Raw genomic sequence first — 12,988 nt, 5'->3', positions numbered from 1 at the left:
CGGCAAAGTATCGGGAGGGGATTTCCCCCTGCACACCAAAAAAGCCTCGGTGGGTAAACCATCGGCGGGATGAATGTACAGCCACTCCAATTCATGCACAACTCCGGAGATCGGTGGAGGAACTGTGATGAACCATTTTGCTGATCCCGCTTCATTTTTTCAAATAATTAATATCTGCCCAATCGTTGGTCCACATCAAGACCTTCACGCGTGTGCACACGTTTTTATGAGGGTGAAATGTTCTCATGAGAATACGTATGTATTTGTACATAAAGTGTCGTTCTATCATACGTATATATAATTACGTTTTATATGCGCAGAAACGTATAATACTGACGTATTTACAGTATATACAATAGTATTGCTCCTTTGTTAATATATATAATATATATGTTAATATATATTTTGCCCATTTGGGCCCCCATGAGGGTTTACTGTGGGCAACCCTCATGACATAGGGCATAACAGTACACTGTTTTCAGTTGTTTAACAGTCATATGTTTTAAGATTAGAAGGTTTAAGATTTGAAGCTTAATCAAACTATTTAACGATCCCGTGAAATGTCATAAATGTAATTTCATTCAACAGTCAATTATGTTAGTCAATGATAACACATTTGTGACTTATGAGGAATTATAAAAAATTATATACAGTAGATGTAACTATATATTGTAATGTAGGTCTTAATGAGTCTATAATAATGAGTTTATGAATATAAATACATCACTGATGTAACGACTGAGACCAATCAGACACAAATGAAACTGCAACGTGGGTTTATGCACAGCTGCACTACTTCCTGAACTTCAGCCTGCTCCTTTGTTTCCTGTCTGCCATTATTGGACAAACTGATTAATCCAAACCTGGATTGTCCAATAATGGCAGACAGGAAACAAAGGAGCTGAAGGCTGAAGTTCAGGATGTAGTGCAGCTGTGCAGAAGTGTTTCGTGCTTTCATATTCTCGTTTAATGTAAAAAAATAAATACAAATACATGGATCATAGAACTACACAATGATTTTTAAATTCATGATTTAAAGGGACACTCCGACTTTTTGGGACTTTAGCCTATTCACCTTACCCCCCAGAGTTAGATAAGTCCATACATACCTTTTTCATCTCCGTGCGTGCTATAAGTCTGTTTGACGCACCCACCGCTAGCCTAGCTTAGCACAAAGACTCGATGTGACTGGTTGCAGCTTTCATACTGATCCAAATGAGTGGCAAAATAACGCAAACGTTTTCCTATTTACATGTTGTGATTTGTATAGTCACATAATGTACAAATAACAAAGTCAAATGAGACACAGACATCTTTTAACCGTATAAAACCTGGGAACTATTCTCTGAAGGCGAAGCACTGCTACTTTGACAGCGTAATAACCGCATCACCGGAGACACGCCGTGGTGAGGAGCGGAGAGTTCGCTCGGTGTTTGGGTAATAGAGTCAGCAATTTATAAATAGTAAAAGCGTAGTTTACAGTCATGGGTTTTCGCTCTATTGTAAATAGCTGCGACAGTAAACAGGGGAGGTAATACCATGTTTCACAGAATTCCAACTAAAAACGCTGACTGGATGAAGAAATGGCTAACTTACTCTGGATATTTATCCAAACACACCTAAATAGATTATCAAGGGACATTATGTTTGCTCGGTACATTTCAATGAGGACGACTATTTTGAAAAAATGGAATTTGCCACACGCATCATAATGTGCTGAAGGATACGGCCATCCCATGGATAGCACAGACAGGACAAGTGGATCACCTGCGGCTGAGGTAAGTGTTCCGTTATGTTTTTAGATGACCTACTGTAACAGTGCCATTAGCCAGAGCTAATGTAACGTTTGTGACACTATTATATGATTAGGGTATGAATATGTTTTTATCTTGATGCGGTGCGGACGCGCTTGGGAAAAAAAAAACGAGCGCGTTCACCGCGTTGAACTTGCACCCTGCGCGCGGCGCGCCTAGTAGCCTAAATTTGAAATAACCATGGAAATAACGAACTTGAGCGTGCAAAAGGGTACGATAGGCTGTGAGTTCATTGTGCAAAAACAATTTGTGCTATTACTTTCCCCTTATTCTATCCTATAGTAATGCAATACTGTATATTTTATAGGCTACTGTTAATTTGGTTCAGCTAATAAATTGCATTTAAAATATATTGATTCCTGTAATAATTATTTATTCATGTGATATTTATAAATCTGGGTGCGTTTTTGGTTGGAAATCAATGAAACATGGTACTGTATTACCTGGTCTCCCCTGTTTATTGTCACAGCTCATACAATAAAGCAAACACCCATGATAAACTATGCTTTTCTATCTAACGTTAGTAATTGCTGACTCTTTATTCCAACGCTGAGCGAAGCGAACTCTCTGCTCCTCGTCACGGTGCGTCTCAGGTGATTGTTATCACTCTGCCCAAGTAGCAGTGCTTCCCCTTCAGAAAATATAGTATTTATACGGTCAAAAGATGTCTGTGTCTCATATGGCCTTGATATTTGCACACTCTGTGACTATACAAACCACAACATGTAAATAGGAAAACGTTTGCGTTATTTTGTCACTCATTTGGATTAGTATGAAAGCTGCAACCATTCACATCCAGTCTTTGTGCTAAGCTAGGCTAGCAGTGGGTGCGTCAAACAGACTTATAGCACGCACGGAGATGAAAAAGGTATGTATGGACTTATCTAACTCTGGGGGGTAAGGTGAATAGGCTAAAGTCCCCAAAAGTCGGAGTGTTCCTTTAAAATTAATGATATTTTAAATTGTTACATGTTGTAATTCTAGAAGTTTATTTAAATGTTGCGTGCCTTTTGAATTGTTCTATGGTTTCAATGCGCGTGCGCGTAAACATTGAGTCGCATTCAAAGCTGTCCGATTCAAAGACAGGAGCGCACGCGAGCAGATGGAAACAAGGAAACCTCTTCAACTGACAAACAGCAAAACTAGCGTCTCTCGCTGTTGTTTTCGCTTCTTTCAGGTAAGTTTAGTAAACAAAATCCCACAAATAATACATACAAACGTTCCTGACACCTTTCTTACGTATAATTGATATGCTTCTGTTGAATATTTAGAAATGTTTTTTTGTCTTTGAAAAAGTCTGTTAGCATCTCAACCGTTTTCAGAATAGGTAACGTTAAGTTAAGTTAAGTTAAGTTAACGTTAGCTCTTCTTTTACATAAGTTTGGGGTTTTAACCACATCTTACAGTTTTTGATAGTTTTGTTTTGCTGGTAATTTGTCAATGGGTTATTGGAAGTAAGCTAAATAATTTAACCTGAAAGAATTCACTGTAACGTTACTGTTAATGACATCACTTACAAAGATTACCTTAAGGTTTTATATATTTATATTCTTTATCTTTTCTGCATTTCATCTTTAGCTTGCTTCCTTGTAATAAACCCTTTGTTCTATTGTAAATCCTTTGTAACATTGTTGGCTCTGTGACACATTGCATGTTATTTTCTTGAAGATCATCATGCTGAAGTCCTGCTGCACCCCCTGCGGTCCAAGACAACCTCGACAAACTCGACTAGTCAGCAAAACCTCAAACATACTGTTCAATAGTTGTGGGTCTGTAGGATTTATGATTTTGAATGACGTCTCTTACTTTAAATTCATTAACTTCATTTTTTTCAGTGATATTGTCCTTGAGAAGCCTGTAGGCTAAATAATATCTGGCAAATAAAATGTTATAACGGTCATAGTTATAATAATTCATTTAAGAACAAACTTGGTAGAATTGTGACAATTGCAAGCAGAATAGTTGGCAGACAACAGAGGCCACTAGTACAGCTCTATGCTGAAAGGGTGAAGAAGAAGGCAAGGTCTATTCTTGCAGATAGGTCTCATCCTCTCTTCAGTCAATTTGAGCCCATGAAATCAGGTAGACGCTACAGAACCCCTCTAGCAAATAAAAATATGTTTAAGAGGTCCTTTATTCCAAATGCTGTTAAAATCCTCAACTTGGTAAGCAAATGATCATCCAAATGACTACAGTATGAAATGTGATTAATTTGTACCCATCTATTTATATAACTCATTTTTAGTATTTATTTTTCTATGAATTATTTTCTGTGTTTTTTTTTTTTTTTTGTCTTTGTTGTTTTTTATGTCTGTATATTTATCTCAATGGTTGGTGAGCCAAAGACAATTTTCCACCCTGGTGGACAATAAAGATATTATTATTAAGATTAACTATTATTATAACAGGATAATAGGGGATTATCACGCCGATACGTAGGACTTCCGGATTCTGTGATCTTTGTGCACTGCCACTTCCGTTGAATCACCGATCTCGCTGGCGAACTGATGAAGGACTAGACTAAGTTTATTTATACGGCATCCCTGGTAAATTAGTCTGATTCACTAAAGTACCGGCAGCAAACAAACGTGCTACCTTGTTTTATTTTAAAATTTTAATCCACTTCTTCCTTACACTCAATTCAGTCGGGAATCCATGAAAACTTAAGTAGGGTTGGCATTGTTGATTAGATTTACAAAGTGGAACAGAGCAGTGACATAAATAGCATTCGTCTCAGCCATTGTTGAACTGCGTCGGAAGTGGACATGCAACCCGGAAGCGTGATAATCCCCTATGGTCATGGGTATATATATATATATATATGTATATGTATATATATTTTCTCTAGGTGTGTTTTTAATTATGTTGGCCAATGAGACAGACACCATATGTCGAACTCAAAGGTATTTTTTTATGTATGTTTGACTGATAAATACTGAAATTCTTTTTACTTTCAAATCCTGAATTCAGGGGGTCGACAACTTTAGACACGCAAGTTATTTTTCACAGATATCTGTCCAGTTTACTCATGGCTCATACTTTTAGCCTTTAAATGTTTGAATGTATATCCGCAATACATTATCAGGGGGTAAAGATATCATTAGAGTTTTTAAAGTTATGGCTATGCTCTAGTCACCAGATGAGATATCATTTGACCCTGTGATTCTTCGAGATGGGTCTGTCTGCGGACTGGAATTATGGTAAACAGAGTTCTATAGGGAAGAGGAGGCGGTGCGGGAGCCTGCTCCGTAACAGTTGTGTTTCAACACAATCATTAATTGACCTGAATCGGATTTTAACAGCATGGTCATTTTAGGACATACCATTTTTAGCCTTTTCAATGAAAAACGATAAAAAAAATATCCCAAAAAATATTTTTATAGGCACACACAGACATCAATAATTAACACACTAATCTCAGCAATGGTGACAAACAGATCACCTCTGAACATAAGCTCATTATTTATTCATGCAGCAGTGCATGATGGGAGCCATGAATGAGTTTTGATTGGTGGCACCAGAATGCAATGCAACATGCTTTATAACTGTTACCATTGTTGAGATTAACAGGCTAATTATTGATGTCTGTGTGTCTTAACATTGTAGAGAAGTAAAAAATTGTATAAGAAAAGCTTTTAAGAAATTATTTTGAATATTATGTAGGCATTTAGAGTATTATGGTCACTGCTGCTATAAATAATAAAGTAAACCTTACTCAGAAACTAGAGTCTACATAAATTCAGTGATTCAGGTCAAATGATTGTGAATTAATGATTATGTTAAAACACAACCATCACCATCAGATCACTTTTTCTATTTGTTCATCAGGCTGTTATAACTCATGTACAGCATCCAAACAAAATGTAAAGTTAAAGAATTAAAGGTCAAGAATTAAGGGTCAAGAGCCCAGCTAAAGCAAACACTAATCTCCATAATGGTGACTTAAAATTTCTGTTTTTCTCCTTCAGTGATTTTGCTTGTTAAGATCAGGTGTCTTCAATAATGCTCAATCATCATTCAATTATTCACTTAATTATCTCATTAACTTTAAAACTGCTTCAGTGTTCATTTAACACTCTGCTCAGAGTTTATATAATTCACACTCTCAGTGTTAAAGTCCTCATTGTTATAACACTGGGGATTTTGCTGTGTAGATTCAAAGAATGAAAAATCTATCTCGGCGAAAACTGAACTGATCCTAATGCCATAGGCCTCGTTGGAATCGTCTATTAGCACTGAAAATAACAATATAAGTTTCATAATTTTTTGGCAGAGGATTGGCCGAGATATCTATCGAAAACCAACGTGCGCGTTTCTAATGTTGTCCCAAGATGAGACGCGGGTGACGTCACTATCCCAGCAAATTCTGTGAAAACCATATCTAGGCGAAAACTGAACGAAAATAACTATATAAGTTTTACAATTTTTGGCGCAGTTTTGGCCGAGATATCTGTCGAAAACCAACGTTTCATGGCGGACGCGGGCGGAAGTGCGGGTGATGTCACTGTCTCCGAATGAAATCGCTCCGAAAACCCAGAACAATAATTTTGACAATACATTTGATAATATAAATCTGTTCATGTTACCCAGGCAAGCCTATGGCTCAGAGATGATTTCACAGATGTGCTATAGCCTAATGACCAGTGATAAATCTACTGGTTGTGTTGGAAATACAGTAGGCCTATAGGCTATTAAAAAAATACATGAATAAAAAACGAAATAATATATAAAATAATTATTAGAAATGTCATTTATGAAAAAGATTTTAAAAAGATGAGTTATCTTCCTCACGTCATCTGCAAAATACTGACTTTGCAAATAACTTTATACAGGGTCTGTAATGGTGTGTATTATTATATAGAGATAAAGATATAGAGATATGTGCGTGAGTGTTTGTTTAACACTTTAAAGTGTTTACATTTTAAGACTTTTTAATTCATATTTTTTCTTAACTTTTGCACTAAATGTTTCTTTCAATTGTAGCCTAATAAATTGCTTTTATTACAAAATGTGTCTCCTTATATGTTGTAAGCACACAGAACATCTTGAAAAAATGACCTATTAATATAGCATATTCATATAGATAAGATAGATTAAAACTATTAAGTCTTAAATCAAAAAGCATTGACTGTCATTTACCATGCCATAAGATATTATGTCTTGTTTTCTGGGGAAATAAATTAAGACATAAAATCTCATGGCATTTACTCATTTTATGCTTTGTGATTTAAGACTTTTTAAATATTTGGACTGGAAACACACAAATACGAAAAGATTTTTTTGTTGCAATGTACAGTTGTGTCAGATGAGCTTACCTGTCCTTACCACATAAGTTACCTGGCATTTGTGTCAAAGACCTGTGTAAGTGACTGATGCATTGAACCAACAATAATAAAAGACATTAAACACAATATTTTTTAATCAAAATAACAGGTTAATAAAACATCTAATATAAAGTATATATATAAAAAAAAAATTTATAAAAAGGGGGGGGGGGGGGGGGGGGCTGGGGAAGGGGGAGGAAAGGCCTTCACTTTTTCTGTCTATGTTTTTGTATGGCCCTCTTTACCTTTTTATTCACCAACTTCTGCTGGGCTATTTTTGCAACCTGTTTGACTTTAAGTGGTGAAATGTTGTGTCTTCTTAGCTTCATCTTAATTGATGACCGCAAAGGCGAAATCAAAACATAGGGATTTTTCTTGGGGACTGGTGTATCTCTCTGGCCTTCACCGCTGCTCCCTGGCGCATCATCTGACCCCCTCGTCTCCTTCCAAAGAAAATTCACAGTGAAGGATTGATCATTATTGTGCCAATAAATACAGCATAATCATTCACAGGATATCTATTTACCTGGCTGGTCTCAGGACTTTCCTCAGGAGTGGTGCCGAAGTCATCTTCCGATGCTCTCACCCTCTTCCTTGGTGTGTCCATCTTACGGCGATGACGTACTCGCTTGAGTCCCACTCCAGTGTTGTCTTCCCCTTGAAGCACAGCCTCAAAAAGCTCTAGGGCCTGCTTGGCAGACAAGTTTGTGACATAAAACTTGTCTGCCGTCTGAGTGTCGTGACACATGAATTTTGATATTTTATTTCTGTCCGTTTCTGGATGAGTGAATTTGGCCTAGAAATGGAGGGAAAAAAGTAGAAAACAAAAGCAGTTTTAGGAGACAACACCTAACTGAAAGTCTCTGAAATAGGAAGCCCCAAAATGAGAGAAAACACTTACATGGCTGTTTTTGGGCATGGCATGACATTTGAAAAAGCTCAGAAGAGGTAAGGCTTGTGTTTCATTCAGAGGATCTTTCCTTCATTTAGAGAAACACAAATATTTTCACTTTCCCTGACATCGCTTTTTTAACCAGCATCAGCTCTAATCATACTGACCAAACATTTATTAATTTTCAGAATTGTAACTCTTTAAACGCCAGTTTCTTTACACAACGCCAGTGTTGTTGTTTTTTTTAATAAATATTATAATAATAATAAATGTCCATATATTAAATGCTGAGCAGATATTTTTTCTTTAAATATTACAGCCTTGGATATGACAATGGTTAACAATAACATTAATTTTGATGCATTCATATTTTTATGCAATATCAGATTTAAAAAACGAAGCTGCAGTTTGTGACTGTGGACTTTGCAGAGATGCTTGACACACTTTTTGCAGGTGGAAGCACTGATAAGAAATAATAAGAAATGTGTTTGAATGAAAAAAGTCTTCAAAGCTCAGTAACTTTTTGACCTTATTCAGTTTTCACTAACACTAAGTTATGAAAAAAACAAACAAAAAAACTGAAAAAGCCAAAAATGTCCATAAGGACACACAATTGTTAAATCATGTCTTATTCTTTCTAATCATTCTTTGTATAATTTATTTTATATCCTTTCCTTTTCCAATGAAGATCTGCTGATCGCAGTGTTGTCTACTGTTTGCTTTGCCAAAAGCCGCAGGACAACATTTCTGTTCACCTAACCAGGGTGTGTATGAAAAACAGCACGCCAGAGGAAAGCAACCCGGTCTCATCACAAGACGTCATATAACTGGCGTTTTGGGACGTCTTTTGACCATACGTCAATATTCGCCTTTTTAGGGCCCCCTTAAACGTCGGTAGATGAGGTTATGGGATCCTAACTCTACCCCATACCTAAACCTAACCCATCACCTAACTGACGTTAAAGGTAAAGCGTTAGTTGTATGACGGCCCGGGATCGCCATCTACCGACGTTTAAGGGGGCCCTAAAAAGGCGGATATTGACGTATGACGTATTGATGTCAGTTATATGACTTTTTGGGATGAGACTGTGTTAAGGAAAGACAGGCAGAGCTCTAAAAGCAAAGGATTCTCACAGATTGTGGGTCCGCAACAGCAGAATCTGGGACTACAATCAGCTCTGTCTGCTCTTGCCTGACTCACGCTCTCGAGTTTCCATGTTGAAGGAGCTTCTACGGCGTGTTTTTTTGTAACCAACCAGCCCAAGGAGTCTGAAATGGACAGAGACAGAGAAGCTGGCAGTGCCTCTGCTGCTGCTGCTCCTCCAAGGTAAGTTCAGTTATTACATGCTTATTACATGATAATAAATAAATAATATATTTTATTGTTCTACATTGAAGATTCTTTCACAACATGGCTTTTATTCTTCAATAGTATTATTTGTAACATTTGATCCAAACAAGCAGCTCATTCAGAAGGCTCCTTCCATTGGAAATTGCCAAAGGATTTTAAGGCTGGCTTACTCCGATGTCCTGAGGATCCACGACGGCCTGGAAATAAACAAAGAGCTGTCAAGCACAGACAAGACCTTAATCCGCTATTACTGCGAGGCGCTCTTGGTCTTTAAACACATTCAGTGTCCACGAGCCGTGGAAGCCTTAACCGTAAGTTCATCTATTTTAACGAATTTATACTTTAACGAATTTATGGGTCAAGCGCACTGAGGTGGGTGAAAGGATTGTGGTCGGGCTGCAGGGGGAGAGAGCCTCCAGCATGCAGATCGCTATTACCAAAGAGGAGCAAGCAGGAAGTTTTAATATGATGCAAACAGTAGATTTCTCATCACCAGTGTTTTACATTTAATAACTCATTGGTCTTTTTTTTTAGTTCTTGCAGCTGTATTTTGTCAAAATCAGGCCCGATTATCTATACAGCCTCAAAAAGACTGTAAAAGTTTTTTTGTTTCGTCGGACGGCGAGGCAGTCCAGTGTGTCTCTCACGACATGAACCGGCTCCATGAAATGTAAGTATCTACACAGATTCATATGCGTGTGTGTGAATGGATCCACATTTTGTCAGTCACAGCACAATTAACATTTCATTTTTCATTGTCTTTCTGCAGGTATGAGATGGCCCCTTTCACCAGCCAGTGTGTGCGGAGGGCAGTTGAAACAGTTGCCAAAGACCTCCCAGAACAACAAAGGGGGGCATTACTGAATTACCTGTCCTTCAGCGCTGGTGCGGCCCAGCCTCAGGATGTCATGGATGCAGCTCAGCTGCTGCAATCATTGGCCAGGTACGTCTCTTCGTCCAACCAGGACATAACTCATCACAAACTATTTGCACAGCAGATTAGCAAGTTTTCATTCATATTTTTTTGCATAATTATAAACCTTGTATTCCTCACTTACAAAGCGGGTCTGCGGACGAGACATCCTTGGCTGCGCCTGGCGCTTCTGGGGGACATCGGAGAGACTTTGGGGAATTCATTGAAAGATTTCCAGTTTCGCTGGAGGGTCTGCCTCCATGTAAAAAGAAAAGGGTGGAATACGGTTTTCCAGAAGACCGTGTCTTTTATAATAAATGGAGGGCCGCCCAGTACGCCCAGCGGGAGAAACATCTGCTGTGTAAGTCTCCGAATCCATCAATACAGCATTAACACACACTGACTCGACACGAACTAGGCCATTTATTTACAGTGAATCACATGAGTAAAGTTATTTCATTCTGCCTTTCAGCATACTTCACACTGCGCAAACCGTCTGCAGCGAAGGTCTTATCACACAGGAGGGCTGGACGGTGAACTGGCCAAAGCCGGAGGAGATTGTGCTGCAGTGGAGACCAACCCCAAAGCAAAAAGTAGAAGAAGACAGTTTTGTCATTCAGTGCGTGTCCCAGCAGACATGGACGGGGCTCGCCATCGAGGACTTTGGTGCAGAGCAAGGTCTAGCTAAGAAAACTCTTCATTTGTCTTGTAAGGGCAGAAGAAGCAATAATGTAAAATGTGCATTCCAGCAGCCATGAACTACATGTCATTTTTATTGTTCTCTTTATTATAGGAGTCGTCGCAACCCGACGGTTTTACACCAACGATATAGTCTGTGATTACCATGGAAAGGTAATCACAGAGGCTGAAGGGAGGGCCATAGTGCAGAGCCTGAACGACGAGCCTGGATATTGTTTCTTTTTCAAAGCTGGAGAAAGAGAACTGTGTGTAGATTCACAGAATTATCCATGCGAGAGCCGCCCTCTTACAAACACTTTTGGCAGAAGAATAAACCATTCTTCAAAGATGCCAAACCTTAAACCGTTCCATTGCAAGATGAAAATTAATGGGGAAGACAAGGATATAATCTTATTTAAAGCACTGAAGGACATCACTGTTGGCACACAGCTCAAATATGACTAAAGAGAGGCTCTTACCATGGAGAGGGCCTGAGTCTAGAATGGCTCGACGAATAAGCCAGTTCCAGAAAAACACACTTTTTTTAATTACTTATTTAATAGTTCTGTTCTTTATATGTTTATTTTTACATTATTTTACTTTTCTATTTTCTTCTAATTCTTAATAAAATTTGTTGTCTTGAAAAAAGTTGTCAAGTTTAATTTTTACTGTTCATGGACAGCACACTTATGGGTCATTTTTCAGAATTACATTGACTTTATGAGGTGAAACATGCTTTACCCAACACACTATTTACATTTCAGCTATTAATTATGCAAAATGAATAGGTTACAGCTGGGATGCTGTTTTTGACTTAGAAATTGTATTTAAAATTTCAAAATTATAAGCACACCCCATCATAATTCATAATCACTATCATAATTGCATAATTCCTATAATGTACATAATTAGGTTTGCAGCATATACACCAAATTCTAAACAGCATCCCATCAGAAATGGGATTCATGGAAGTGGGAATGGGAGTTGTTAAATACATACTTTTTCTCCATCTATGTTGCAAGCACAGAGAACATCTCTATGATTGAATAGACATCTTGAAGTCCACATGCAACATATTAGACAGGGACAGATGTGTTGTACATGTACCCAGTCCAATACTTTGTGTCCCACCTGTAGCTCATCTGAAATTTTCAGATGTTGAATTACAATAACGTTTTGGGAATTTAATCAAAGTTTATGAAGCCCAAAGAGGAACTTGTTTTACAGGACTAAAATATTAATGTTCAAGTAAGATTGCAAGTTGGTTTACTCTTGGGGCAATTCAAAAAATAATCCTCCACTTGGTGATCCTGGGAAGATGGCACTTGGTCTGCCTGGTTCAGACTCACAACTATATCAATCCCAGCAAATACTGTGAAAACCCTATCTCGGTGAAAACCCAACTGATCCTAACGACATAGGCCTCGTTGAAATCGTCTATTAGCACTGAAAATAACAATATAATTTTCATAATTTTTGGCAGAGGATTGGCTGAGATATCTGTCGAAAACCAACATGCGCGTTACATGTTGTCCGCGAGATGAGACGCGGGTGACGTCACTATCCCAGCAAATTCTGTGAAAACCATATCTCGGCGAAAACTGAACGGATCTGAACGCCACAGGGCTCGTTGGAATCGTATATTCGCACTGAAAATAAAAATATAAGTTTCATAATTTTTGGCTGAGTTTTGGCAGAGATATCAGGTGAAAACCAACGTGCGCGTTTTCATGGCGGCCGCGAGCGGAAGTGCGGGTGATGTCACTGTCTCCGAATGAAATCGCTCTGAAAACCCAGAACAATAATTTTGACAATACATTTGATAATATATATCTGTGTCATTCTGTTAGTTCACCTCACCTCCTGATCCGAGACGTTCATTCTTTTGCAACTTCATATTTATCAGGTTTCTCCTCCTCTCGTGTCGTTAGTTGTTGACTCGTCAGTGTCTGACTCTGATCTGTGCTGTCTGCTGGACCGTGCCGTGTGTGATATACAAAATGATTAGTTCATCTC

At 38.2% G+C, this 12,988-nt stretch overlaps 1 pseudogene; it reads left to right on the top strand.

Moving 5' to 3' along the window:
* Nucleotides 1-8,021: 8,021 nt before the first annotated feature.
* On the top strand, nucleotides 8,022-11,446 carry LOC120486937 (uncharacterized; annotated as a pseudogene).
* The last annotated feature ends 1,542 nt before the right edge of the window (nucleotides 11,447-12,988 follow it).

Source organism: Pimephales promelas, chromosome 2, assembly GCF_988280905.1.
Source record: "Pimephales promelas chromosome 2, fPimPro1.hap1.1, whole genome shotgun sequence".
NCBI lineage: Eukaryota > Metazoa > Chordata > Actinopteri > Cypriniformes > Leuciscidae > Pimephales > Pimephales promelas.
The sequence above is the reverse complement of the archived record's forward strand: the minus strand, read 5'-3'. Positions and strand labels throughout refer to the sequence as shown.